This window comes from Episyrphus balteatus, chromosome 1, assembly GCF_945859705.1.
Source record: "Episyrphus balteatus chromosome 1, idEpiBalt1.1, whole genome shotgun sequence".
NCBI classification, from domain to species: domain Eukaryota; kingdom Metazoa; phylum Arthropoda; class Insecta; order Diptera; family Syrphidae; genus Episyrphus; species Episyrphus balteatus.
The window spans coordinates 161,000,407-161,015,150 of NC_079134.1; the positions used below are offsets into that span (position 1 = coordinate 161,000,407).

The window sequence follows — 14,744 nt, forward strand, 5'->3', positions numbered from 1 at the left end:
AGTTCATGTTCTTTAAAATGTACAAATCTGACATTCTTAAATATTACCTATCTTCTGTTATAAAAACTGGAAACATAAACTTTGTGGTAAACCTTTTGACCCGTTAACACTATTTTTTTTTCTCTTAAATGAGCAGTATTAGAGTTATAACGAATCAGCGAATTAGAAAATTTTGAAAAGTAAAAAAAGTTTTTATATTTTTGTTTAACTTTGACCTCGAATATCTTTCAATTGGCTAGATTAATAAAAAAATTTAATAAAACCTTGTTTGTGGAGCAATCTGTTTCCTACAAGAATATGTCATGCGCGTTTGATTATTATAATTTTTCAATTTGTTACAAAATTAAGAACAAAAAACGAATTTTTAAAGATTTTCTCGATTTTTGGACCGCAAATATCTACTAAACGGTTAGATAATTCAAAAAAGTGTATTTAACCTTTTTTGTAGAGCGTTCAATTTTCTACAAGTATATGTTAAAAAAATTGGCTAAAAAGTCAATTAATAAAAAAATTATTTTTTTTTTGGTAGAAGCTTGATGTAAAAATGGAAAATTGAAAAGCGGAGGACCTTCCCATTAAGATAAAGAGCTCATATTTGGTGAGTATATTCTAGAGGTGTCTAGCAATCGAGTTTTCAAGGTACCAAATCAAAAAAACGAATTTCGATTTTTTTTTGACCCACCCTAACCCTTTCGGACCCAGCGTTACTCTCATGTAACATTTTTTTAAAAATTCGTAAAAAATATTAAATTAAACAATTTTTTAGGTTTCCATGGCTTAATTGAAAGATAATAATGCCTAGTTACTGGATTATTACAAAAAGTTGGTCAAATATTATCCCTTTAGTTTTTTTTTTTTTCATCGAAAAAGGAACTGAAAATCACATTTTTTTTTTGAAAAAATTTTTTTTTTTATATATGGTCATAATTTTGAAAAAAAGATATAAAAAATGTTAATGCAGAAAGTGTTTTGTTTTTTTGCTTAGAAGTAGTAGCATACATTAGAGTTTCATAAAAAGTTATTTTCTCAGTTCTCCGAATTTTTTTGGTCGTCATAGGCAGTGCATATTACTTACATGTAACATGAGAATAACACATAAGTTTTGCTATTTATTATTTGAGAAAATTACTTTTTGCTATTCATATTTCTTAGTTGTGATATTTTTGACCCGATAATACCGAAAAAACATTTTTTAATATTGATTTTCATAGCTTGGGTTCGAAAGGGCTAATGTACATATATGACTTTTCGTTTATTCTTTTTATTCAATATCTCTTAATAAAGAAAACTTCTTCTATATAACCCTAAAATAATATCAATTATAAATCAATATTTCTGCTTTATTTTATACCAAAATAACGCTCCACAAAATAGCACACCCCATCAACAGTCACGAATGCCGATATGAGTGAATTTCATTTCTCATAATCTCATAATCACTCGAGTAGATTTATTGCTCAATTTATATTATATCCAGAAAATCCTTGCGATAAAGGACACAATAAGGCAAAAAAACAGATCGATTTGTTATACCAGTTATATCCAGTTTGTTGTCATTGTTTTGTTATTCCGGAAGGAAAACAAATTATATTCAATCAATTCTGTTATTATGTTTATTAGACTGGGGACACAGTAATTGGCATTTATTTCTTGAGTTATTTATTGATATTGAATAAGGCTGTTTTGGGGTTAACCCTTTTTTCCATTTAGACAAATAAGATCAAATTTGTAGATAATAAAATTAAATTATGTATCCCACAAAAGAGAGAGATAATTTATGACTTTTTGGTTAGGGAGTATTCTTGTAATTTTCACAGAGATTTTACTTTTTTACTTTTTTAGTATTTAAGAGGTTACAAATTTTTGAGATGTTTATAAAATTTAATTTTGAATTAAATTTTTGATTTAAAACCTGTCAATATTTCTCAGAATCAGGTTCAATTTACAAAGCTTTTACACTAGAGGGATTTTAATTAGTTACTAGTCCCACCTTTTTCGTAGAAATTTTTTATTTTAGAAATATTATACAGCTTTTGATGGTATTTCATCATAATTGCTAAGCAAAAAAAAACATATACTGGCACGCACAGATATACAAAAAACAGAGAGTATTTTCTGAGGTTTTTTTTACATACGTGGATTTTGTGTGAATTTTGTTTGAATTTTGATAAATTAAAGTTCAAAGTCATTAAGTTATTTAAAATAGAATAAAAATTCATTAAAATCTACTGAACGAAAATGGATTCTAGTGAAACGTAAATGTTTTCACTAAAGGTATTTTAAAATATAAAAACAAACCAATAAAATAAATAACAGTTCGTTAGAACTATCTACTTATTTAGTGACGCTGAAGTGCGCAAATAATATCCAATTATTTTTTTTTTTCCCAAAAAGGACTAGTTTCATTTCTGTGTTAGAAGTAGGTTACAGATGAGCATTACAAAAAATTAGTGAAATAGAAATACCCAACATCGTGGACACTGAAACCAAATATATTTTTTTTTCTTGACATCGGAGTCGGAAATCAAATTTAAAAAAAATTAAAATCGATTCGTTTTCGTGATATGATTTTTTTTTTGAATTAGTTTGTAGTTGTTTTATCAAGCATACTTACTATTACTTACTATTCGGAAAATATTGTTAAAAAAGATAAAAAATAGTACACTTTGAAAGGCCATATTTCATTCAATTCCATATTTCATTCTTAATATAACCTTAATATCTTTAAATGCTTAAAAGATACAAAAAAGCTATCTAGTAAAACACCAAAAATGTGTTTTTTTCTCTTTTGTTGAATAGTTTTCTTAAATTTCGTACAATATTTATGAATTTTTTGAAAGAAAACATATCGAAAGGGAATTTTCTACGAAAAGTTTTTTAAGTAAAATTTTCAAATTCGACTCATCTACTTTTAAAGTTTTTTTTTACAAAAACTCGGAAAGTAACAGAAAATTAAAAATTGTTTTCCTTGGTCGTGTTTTATTGGTACTCAGTTTTTGACCGAGTAAATATTTTATGCTGGTTTACAACAACAATTGATTACTTTTTTTATTCATTAATAATCCTTATTGTTCAAGGGTCAAAAATGTGTAGGTTAAAAAAAAAATTTCTCTCTAAGTAAACCAACAAATAAAAACTTTTGTCAAAATCCTTAGCAATCATTTGTTGTAGTTTCCCGAGCAAAATTTTACTGAGCTTAGCACTGACCAATAAAACTTAAAAAAAGTATCTTGCCTATACCTATTTTTTGAGTAGAAAAATATTTTTGTCTTAAATTCCGTTTTAAAAAACGATTTAAAAAAAAAAATGTTTTTACTCATTGGACTTGCTTCTGAGTTGACAAAGAAAAGTAATTTAATAAGTTTCTTTCTTATTTATTCAGCAATCAAGTCAGTTATTACTCAAAGTACAGCCCGAATATTAATGCCTGAAAAAAAAAAAAAAAAAATTGAAAAATCATGTCTTGAAAACATACTCGTACCAAACACATTATTTAGTTATGATTTTTGAGTTTTGTGGGTTAAAAAGCATTTTAGTTAAAGTATGTTTTCAACGGAATTACCTGACGCGATGGGCAGATTAGTGATATAATTAAAAAATTATATCACTTTAAAAAATAAAGTTGCTTAATTTTTTAGAATATGCAATCTGATTTCTTTTATGACCGTGCATTAAAAACAAAAAATAATCGTTAGAGGCGTTTATTTTTAAATGTTTTTTTATATTTGAAATAAAAAAAAATTAATATTTTCAAAAATTTTATTGTTATTATTGAAAATTTTGATTTTGATTTATATTCAATTCAGGCAATGTAAATGCTTTTGCATTAAAAAATTCGTTAAAAAAAAAACTTGTCTAAGAATTAATACTTGAAAATCGTCAAAATCGTTAGAGCCGTTTTTTACAAAAATAAACCTTTCCAAAATTGGTCATGTATCGATATTTTTTGTCAAAAAAAATAATTTCAAAACGCCCTCTGTACAGTTTGAAGTGGATCGACCCATCCGTTTATTCTGTAGCTTCTTTTAGAGACCGACAGACGGACTTTCAAGATCCACTTTTTTCGCATTCTCTAATTTTGATTTTTATCTCAACTTAAAAAAAAAGAACCTAAACAAATTAAAATGAAAAAAAAAAAAACATAAAAATAAGAAACAAATAATTCATAGCACAAGTTTGTGTTCAGTTGAAGCTTAACATGATTTTATGTATAATTATCCTGTGTCTTGTACCTCCTGGAATATTTTTTACTTAGTGTTGACAAGTAGAACAGATGTACATAGATAATTGATTTTATTCATTTAAGATGACATAAATGAAAATTATCTTAGATTTTTGCTAAAAGTTCTAAGTCTATGCATATACTAACTTTCAAATTACACTATTTTTCCACAAACCGACTGTTGAGCATCTTGTCTTTTCTTTGAGTTAAAAAACAAAAAAACATATCATTATCATCTCTTATCTTCTTATGATTCTCAGAATATCTATTTTTAAGTTTCTTCTTCGTAGAATGTATATAATTACTTTGTCTCTGATGAGAGACAAACTTTACAATCATTAACTCTATGATGTTGATTTAAGATGTTATTTTGTTACAATTTCAGTATAGTTTCTTAAACGTGTATCCTTTAACATACTTCCTTTTTCATCGGAAAATAAATTTAATGAGCATCCTGTGTTTATTATAAAAGAAGTTTAAAGTGAACATAAGGGATGTGATACTTTGTGAAGAGCTGCTTCTTCAAGTATTTCAAAATTGTTAATCAACTTTGTAACTCAAACCATCAAAGCATTCCTCTTAAAAAAGTATGTATACTCCTGAAGATACAAGCGTTTATTAATGGCTTTAAGTTTGATGCAAAACATTGAGGGTCTCGAAGGAAATAAAGGAATTCTTCGATTTTTTTCAACTTGACACTTTGTTTCAGGAAAAAAAAATCGCCTTTATGTTATTAGATAAGCTTTAAATTTTTGAAGAGCATGAGTCTTGACCATGCTTAGCGGTCAGTTGATTGACCTCTTTTTAAAAAAAATGTACGATTGGGTCGCATGTACTTGCTCTTATGGTTAAAGACTCTTAAAATCCTAAATACTTTTTTATTATAAAACAATAATTTTAGTTTAATTTTATTATTAATTTTCAAAGTTGTTTTTTTTTTACACTAAAACTTTTTTTTAAATGGTCTAAATTTCCAAAGAATGTCCAATATAAGTTCAAGTGACCTCAACTCCAAAAATTTTATAAAGCGTTTCGCCCAGGTACGACATTGGGCTCATCAGTTAGATCTGTCGTACCCTTACTAAGACGCCTTATTTTGGTCGATGTTTACCGACACTATATAAAACTTCGTTATTATATAAGCCTGACCACGGGCATACATTTTCTAAGTGTCTGAATTTAAACAAATTCCCTTAGAATATTATAATTCACAGTATATTCATGCTGTGAGTTTTATATAGTGTCGGTAAACATCGACCAAAATAAGGCGTCTTAGTAAGGGTACGACAGATCGAACTGATGAGCCCACTGTCGCACAGTGGGGCACCTTGTATGGGAGACCGGAAAAAACTCAATTAAGACTAAACTACTGAACCAATTTTCATGAAATTTGTAGGAAAGGTAGCTAATAGCAAGACAAACCTACATCAATGACCACCCATTGCCACGTCCACTCAGAAAAAAATTATATTAAAAAATCAGAAATCAAGTTTTTGCAGCTGTAAATGGCTTACTTCCAATCGCTTTTTTAGAAAAATCAAATTTTTTTGAGATTATTTGAACATTTTATTAATAAATACCGTTTAAATTTTTCATAAATCAAAAAAAAAAAATCAAAAATTTTCAAAAAAGGAAAAATATCCAAAAACGGTAGGTATGGCATTTTTTTCAAAATTTAACTTTCTTGGAAACTTTTTTTTCCTTGGTTAGTTCTAAAATTTAAACGGTTACCAAGCCTAAACTTTTCCTTCAATTAGCGGAACATTCCATCAAATCATTCCATCCTTTTTTTGGAAACAAGTGGAACTAAAGATAAGAGAATCTTCAAATAACCAGTTTTACTGTATTCCGATTCCGATAGTTATAAATAAAGTCAAAAAAGTGGCTTAGTGAAAAAAAAAATTTGTTTTAATAGGTAAATGTGCAATGCAGGTTTCATTAACACAAACTCCTGATCGCAACAGCGACTAAATTGGGAAAAACTTTAAAATTGTGGGTTTAAAATTTTTTTTTGCAATCTTATCAAAAATTTTGGGCTGTTTAGCAAAACGGACTTCACATTCAGATTCAGCATACCAAAATACATTTAGAAAGATTTGTCTGGCGAAAATAGCTGCATATTTCTTTTTTGCCTTATTTTTTTTTTTGGTTTTTTGAATGACTTTTTCAGATTGAAATTGCTATAAAAACCGAATACGGACGTCTTCGGGTGAGATTTTTTTTGAAAACTATTGCTGAGATTTAACACTATCTAACGAAACCTATCCGCCAACAGAGGCAAACAGAGGAAGTAGTTAAAACCTTATGTGAACATAAAAAGTCACTAAAATGGAATGTTTTTTGTCAAAAAAATGGTATTCAATTCTTTTTCGCTAAACTAATGTACCATATTGTTTGTCAATTTATTTTAAGCCTATTTACAAAAAAAGTTGGTTCAAACCTTGAAATTATACGGTAAATGGATCATTTTGAAACTACTTGTATTTTTATCAGTTTTCACTATTTTTCAACTTTGAGCGATAATCTCCAGGCCCACAATTTTTTTTTTGAAAAACAGTTTTCATTTTCTGATTCTTCAACTAATTTACTGTTAGAAACACGTGCAGTATCAAAATAAATCGTACTTCCGAAAGTTGGGTTTTTTCCGCCTTTTCCCCACTGTGTGTCGTCCCTGGGCGAAACGCTTTATAAAATTTTTGGAGTTGAGGTCACTTGAACTTATATTGAATTATATTCAATCACTCCACTTAAAATAAAAATAATTTTAATAATTTTTTATTGTTTTTGTTATTTTTTTCTTCGTTATTTCCAAAGAAAGTACACCATTAGATTTCTTGAATTTTTTGATTTTTGATTTTTTTTTTAAATTGTAAGACCTGTTTAAAAAAAAATAGGTAGGTACATATTTGTATATAAAAATTTTCAAAAATTGAAAAAAAAAATCATTATGCCGTTCTAAAGAAATAAAACATACAAAAACAAAGTTTCAAAAAAATTTTATTTATAAATTTTGGAAACATTAATTTTTCAAAAAAAAAAAAAACAAAATTTTATGTTTATAAAAAAAGTCCAAAATTTATATTTTTAAAAGTTTTTCTTATATTTTAAACAAACGCTTTTGTACAAAAAACTTGTCATTGAAATCGCTTAGGTAAGTCGTTTTCGAGAAAGTCAGAAATGAAGAAAACTCCAGTTCAAAAAATATTTTTTTTTTATTTCAAATGTAGGTATGAATTTATTTGCCACAGTATACATATGTATTTTTTTAAATCAAAATCGTTAGATCCGTTTTTGAAAACATTTTTTTTTTAATCTTGGTCATATGGCATATTTCGATCTTCCCTCAAAACCCTTATCTCCCAATTTTGAAGCAAATCGTTTTAGTGGTTTGGTCTGTAGCTTGAGATGATAGAGACCCACTTTTTATTGGCCTTCTCCATCATCGTATTGGTATTGTCATTACTCATTGTGATCTCGAGTTCGATTTTCCTTAATGAATCCTTTAAACTTGCCATATAGCACCTTTATCGCAAGTAAAAAAACCTTCAAATAACAGATTACAGTTCCAGGAGAGTTCCAGGAGAAATAATTATTATTTCTTAGCTTTTCAACTAACTTGCTACTCATTTTTAAACTTTAATCCAATTCTAACATGACTTGAAGTAGTTCATAAATTTTCCTCAAATCATAGTATAATAATTTATCCCATCTAATTTGAAATGCTAAATATATTTCACTTAAATGCAGGTGCTATGCCTGCGAGAGTAAAAGTGTGATCAAACAATAACTAAACTTCCAACTAAGTGAAATGTAAACTTTGCTCCAAAGTTTAACTGCCATGTGGCTTAGACTATTTAATTCAAGCAAAAACCCTCCTAGGAGCTTAGGAAACTTTGTTCCCTCTATAACTCATGCTAAACCAATCTAAAAGTAAAATAGTTGTTTATGTGAGTTGTATAATGCACCTGGAAGTTGCATGCTTTAAGGGAATTTGCCTGCAACTGATGCTTGGTGGCTTGAAATTACACCACCACACAACATGAACCACAACAAAGACTTTTTAAACATAGAAACTTCGACCTTCTTAAGCTTTTGTGGTTCGGCGACGATAGTGTAAAGTAAATATTTTATTTTTATTTTATTTTCCAAAAACTATACTACCACAACACACAAGTTTAAGTCCCTTATACTTACTTGTACTGTTTTGCACTTATAACTTTTGAGCATACAAAACAGTAGTTACACAAGTAAGAAAGTTAAGGAACTGTAGAAAGTTTTAAAGTTCATGCGAAGGCATGTCTTTAAACAATGCACATTGCACATCACGAACACACCTTTTATATACAAACCACGAGAGCTAGTTGCAATTACTTCATAACTTTGAGTCCTGGCCAATGCATGTGAATATAATATTAAAGGAGTCTTTGAGTCTGGTGATGGTTGTATTTAATCCCAGGCTTTGGAAAAGTTAAATTACTTTGGTAGACAAAGTTTCGCCACTGGTACCTACCACAATATTGGCCTTAATTACATTCTACTATGCCTGAAGAAAATTTAATACAATGGCAAAGTACTACTACCACTTCCTATTATTCACGTCCTTGTGTTTCCTACCCAGTTTCAGATTCAATTTCCGGTTTAAAACTACCAACTAACTTGGAAAATCAAATTAAAATAAATTTATCCATTGATTTTGTTTTCTTTAGCTCTTACATTGTCATCAGCAAACGGGCAATTTAAGTATCGGTTTACCTTTTAGTTTTGGTTGTGTGCGGTGGCCAGGAAAATAAATTCGATCTGGTTAAGTGGAAAATGGTAACTAGCAGGAGGTACTTTACAGGAGGATTTAACCATTAGAGGAAGCGGAAACAATTTGATGACTTAACGAACAAACTACATACTGTTGCGGTTTGAATATGCAAACCAATTGCTAATTGTCTCGTAATTTCTGTGGTATTGTTTCTATAGGATTTTGCATGGCCCCACGACTGTCAAAAGCTATTTGGAGGATTTCAAATGTTTTTGACAGTAAAATTGTGGTAAATCATTATTAAAATTTCGCTTGTGTAAGTAATTTTAGATGACTTTGCTTTTTTGTGTATACTTAACCGCATCGTTAAGTGGTGTCGGTTGGACATTAACATATCAATCACCAAATTATTTTCATTAAGGTAAAAGATAATTTTGAAAAAACTATAAAACCTTACTGAAACCAACATGAAAATGATGATACGCTAGTAAAATTCGATATTCAAATCCATTAAACATTTAAATATATTATTAATTTGTAATCAATCACAAAACACCGGATGTCGAAAGTAATAAAAAGATCTATAATTTTACTAGGAACTAGGAAAAAGGCTCAAATAAAAATCAAAAAAAGTTAATTAACAAATATTGTAAAAAATTAAATTATCTTCAAGTTTGTCATTATTTTTCTGTAGGTTCAAAAATACGCGAGTTATGTGAAAAAGTAAAATTTTCATATACATATGTAATTTTCATAAAAACAAAATGGCGGCCAAATGACTCTAGGTGCGATTGTGCAAAATGTGGTTTTCGACTCGTGTCAAAAAGTCAAAATACATTTTGGAATTTTTTCCCACAACCCATATACCTAATAAAATCTAACTTTCCCGTACTACCAGTTTTATAATAGAATTTAAATTTAATTGAAAAATTAAACTATATGAAGCATCTTTATTTTTGGTTTGGTTTATAAAGAAGAACTTTTGAATTCTTTTGAAATTGTTAGATAAGTTTTTTTTTTTAATTTTTGTAAATCCAAATCATGCATTTTACCAAAATCAATCAATCCACATAAAAAACAATATTGCAAAACATTTTTCCTAACAATTTTTTTGAAGATTTTGCAAAAGTTTAAGGGAACAAGAAAACTCTTCTGTGAAAGGTACAGTTTATAACTAACGGTTCAATTCAATCAAAAGTGAGACCTTAATTGCTGCAATACAAACAAATATTTTAATCAAAATCGTAATCGCAGTTTTTGAGAAATGTAAGTACTTCTTTTTATTTTGGTTAATATTGCATTCTCAATTCCTAAAAAAAATATATTGTCACCATTATAATGAGACTGTTTTGCGAACACTTTTTTGAAAAATCGTTATTTTTAAAATTTTTATCTTACCAAATTCGCACTCGTTCGTTTGCCGACAGAAGGTTAAATAATATTTTCGAGCTTCGATAAGCCCCAGTTAAAGTTGTTCAATGCATAAATTATTAAAATTGAATAAATACTTAAACCAACTTTAAAAAGTAGTCGCATCCAATAACAGCATGAAATAAAGTCATTTTTTGAACAGATATAAAATTTTATAGATATATTTTTTAAATTAATTTATGTGCAAATTCAGTGTTTTTTTTAACTCCTTCAACTCATAAAAATTTAATTAATACTAAAAAGAGCAAATAATTGACTTGATTAAATTCAATACGTGCAATTCAACTGAAAATTTATAGTTCCTTTCATTTTCAATTGGATGAGTTTTGTTTCGAAAAAAATGCAAAAAAAAAATCAATAATAAACTACCCAGTAGTTATTTACCTTTATTGTCTTAATACATACAAAACAAAGAGTTTGAATATTGTGTTTTTATTTTTTTTTTTTTTTGTTATTTTTATTATTCATCAATAAATTACCCCAGCTAGGGTTCTCACTCACTCAACTATAATGTATTTTTTTGCGTGGCAGCAAATATTATTGAAAAAGCCCACAGAAAGAAATATACATTGGATGGTAGGTAATTTATTTGTATTGTTTTCGATAGTATTTTTTTTCGGTCGTGTTAAAAATTATTGTGATACTGGTGCAACAAAATGTATAAGAAAAAATTCAAATAAAAAAGATCAGGGAACCCTGTTAAAGATTTTCTGATATTATAAAACATTGAAACCTGTTGAAAGATCTTCTTTAAAAACAGAATACTGACAAAAACTTTCTCAATAAACTGCCTAAAACATCTTTTTGGTAACATTATGGACGCATTTTGAAACAAAATACTGTCCCTGTTTTGTTGCATGACAGACAAACAATTAATATGTTCTCAGACTCTATTTTTTCATCTTCAAGCTTCGACTTGCTGCTAAAAATTGTCAAACAAGACACGACTGCCCAATTTAAAAGTCGTAATGCCAAATATTTTTTCCATTATCTACACAATGTCTAACGAAGTGAAAATTAAATCTGTCTAACATCCAAATTTAATTCAAATAAATTTTTACCCAACTTTTTTTTTTTAATTGAACCTAAAGTTTCCAAAATATTTCCATTAACTTTAATATACCGCCCTCTCTTCTTAATCGCATTCGGAAGATTGTCAAGGAATTTCATTACATTCGTTTATTGCTTGCTTTTTCATTTCGATATTTATCGACTAATTGGATCATTCTACTAATTTAAATTACTTCTTCACCTTTTCGGAGAAAAATTTTCCATCCGCACCCGAAGTGCCAAAAAGTCATTAATCCTGTAGGTAGATATATTATACTCTGTCTTCTTCTGTGTGTGAAATTGTGTACTTGATTGAAAAATTGCTTTCCAAACTAATTTGATGCTGAATTTGAACGAAAAATGAAAAAAAAATCAATTTGTATTATAATCCTCATGCCATTTACAGTGAACGACTTTTTCCATCTTGAGAAATTTAAATTAATTTAAAGTGAGATGCCTTTTTGTGAAGCTTCAAAAATATAAAGAAAAAAAAAAAAAAACGTGCCACAACGTTAAATAAATGAAGATAATAACACAACTCATTGAATAAGAAGTTAAATTGTATTTTTCTGTGAGAGGATATCAATTTCTTTGTTCGTTTCTTTCTTCTTTTTTTTGCTGTACTGCTTACTTGTAACGAGAAAAACCGTAGGTGGGTTACATACGTAACGTTTTACATTAAATTGCAAAATATGAAAAATACGATTTCTTCGCTGGTAACATCTGTCTATTAAAATTCTTCTTTTCATAAATCTACCTTAGGGTATGAAATTCCTGTAAAAAAATTATAAAAGAAAATCCAGAAAATTGTATTCACAGGATATCATTGAGTCGTTACCTATATACAATTTACTTTGAATTGGAAATTGTTGCTTAAAGGTTTCACACAAAAAAAAAAAGCATTTGATATCCCATTGGTTTGGAGAAAGAGTATACCTTAAGTACCTTAATAGTTAACAGGGATGGTGTTTTACACTGTTTACGTTGTAGGCGCCTTGATGTTATTTTTGTTTATATTTTTAAGTATTTATGAATAATGTTTGTTCATTTGTTCCATTGGGGCTTCATAACCAGCAGTCGTAGTTTGACAAATGAGGTTTCGTTGGAATCATATTGCTTCTCCGCTAGTTATAGGCTATGTGAAGTCAAAAACTCTGCTAGATAAACGAGACAAAAATGAAACAAGAGCCTTCATTCACCATTTAAACAAGTTCTACTTAGATGCTCATAACATTGAGCAAGTGTTATTACGTTGAATTTCTCTGATTATGTCAATACCTTCGGATAGTCCCAACCAGGTGGTCGCCTCCTGCTTCAAATAGCTTGGAAATAAGGCCGTCTGTTCCAGAAGCTTTATTGGACGCCATTAAATTCTATAAGAATCAAACAAAAAGCTACCTCAATTTGCTGCTCGTGGGGTGACGCTGCGTTAATTTACCGATCGTTCTTGCGTTTTTTTTTCACAAAAGCAGTAAATGTACGCCTCAAAAAACGCATGTGTTAACCGGGCTTTAAGGGACTAATATGTTAGCGTTCATAGTCAGCATTGAGTAGTTAAGTCTGCCTTTGGGTGAAGTTAGTTAAGCCATCACCATTATATCTAGTTATTAGTGCGAAAAACCGTGCTTTTTCGTAAATTTTGTATGAAGAGGCTTTTTATTAAATAAATACATCAATAATAACATAACTTAGCGAGTTTACAAAAATATTGGGTTCCGTATTCTATTTATTTGATTTTTTTTTTCAAAATAACAATTCAAGTAGCATACTGGTGTATTAATTTGTGCAAATTCAAAAATTTTAGAATTGAGAAAATTGAAAAAAAAAAATGGTGTATTTGTACCTAAAAAAAAGTGGTGTACAAATTATACCATTGTCTTTTCGGTGCAAAATTTCAACATTTTTTTTTAAATTCCGTGCAAAATATGCACCGATTTCAGTTCTTTTTATAATATGCCATTAATGGTGCATAAAATGATTCGATTCTGGAAGCAACCAAAATGGTATATTTTGTTCACTTTACTTTGGTGTAGGAAGTACACCTTGGAGAAATACAATTCACCGAACTAAATAAGTGGGAGGCGCCATATTTTGTTTTTAAGACACCACTTCTAAACAAATTTTAAAACAACAAAAAAATATAATTTTTGAAAAACTTATTTTCAATAATAGAAAAAAACAATTAATAATTCATTGAAGTTTTCAATGCCCTCGATTTTTAACAGGGGTAGGGTCCAAAATTAGTAGACAGAATGTGCTTCGTTCTTAAATTAGGCACTCAAATTTATATTTATTCATTATTTTCTTATGGCCATATTATGGAAGTGAATAAAAATTCATTTTCATTTATTTCATAAAAATGGTGCAAGTTTTAATTCAAAAAACTGTTTGAGGTGGAAAAAATAAACTATGGTTCCAATTTTAAATCAGAATAATTTTAATGGTGAATTTTTTTATGCATAGATTTATTGTGTAGGTACTTTTCAAACTTTAAGAAATAATTTTTCACCAAAAACCAGATCGTTTTTTTATACCACTAGTGCTATTTATGTACCGAAAATCGGTATAATTTTTTAAAAAACCGGTGTTTTTATATATACGAGAAAACGGTGTATTTTTTATATTCAAAATGTATATGACGAAAGTGCAAAAAATACTCCAAATATTTTGGTGTATTTTAGACTTTTGTGCTACTTGAGAACTAGATATAACCCCTTAAAAGAGCGATTTTAACATTGGTTGTGACTCCACTCCACTTGGATTCACATTCATGACGGTACTTCCAAAGATTTTTTCCTATCCTATATCAGCCCTCTGTAGGCAGGCACACCTCTTTTTTTGTGACGTGATGGGTGCGAATTTGGTTTATACTTTTTCATGTCGCTAGAACTTTTTTCGGTCACAATCTTATATATAAAAATGAGTTCATTTAGTGTGTGTGGCCGATAAACTCGCGTTTGGCTGGTCCGATTTTGGTAATTTTTTTTTTGTTTGAAAGGTATTAATGTGTAGATGGTTTGTATACAAAAAAAATAATACCTTTTCTCGCATCTTTACATAGCTGTCAATTTGTACGAGTAAAAAAACACTCTCACTTAAAAAAAAAAAAAACTAAGCCTAATTTGTAAACAAATTTATTAGACAGGCTTTCAAAATAATTATTATCGTTTAAGGCCTGATTTTGACAACATTTGCGTACATGTAAATAGTTCGCAAACATGAATTTAATCAGATTTTGTTGTGTCATGCTGTGGATATGTATTTAGGTATGTATGCAAAAAAAGAACGATT

At 28.6% G+C, this 14,744-nt stretch overlaps 1 protein-coding gene across 1 annotated transcript in view; it reads left to right on the forward strand.

Annotated features, from left to right (window-relative positions):
* Positions 1-14,744, forward strand: part of LOC129916731 (uncharacterized) — a 44,182-nt gene that overhangs the window by 13,717 nt on the left and 15,721 nt on the right. The gene's annotated exons all lie outside the window — the stretch shown is intronic.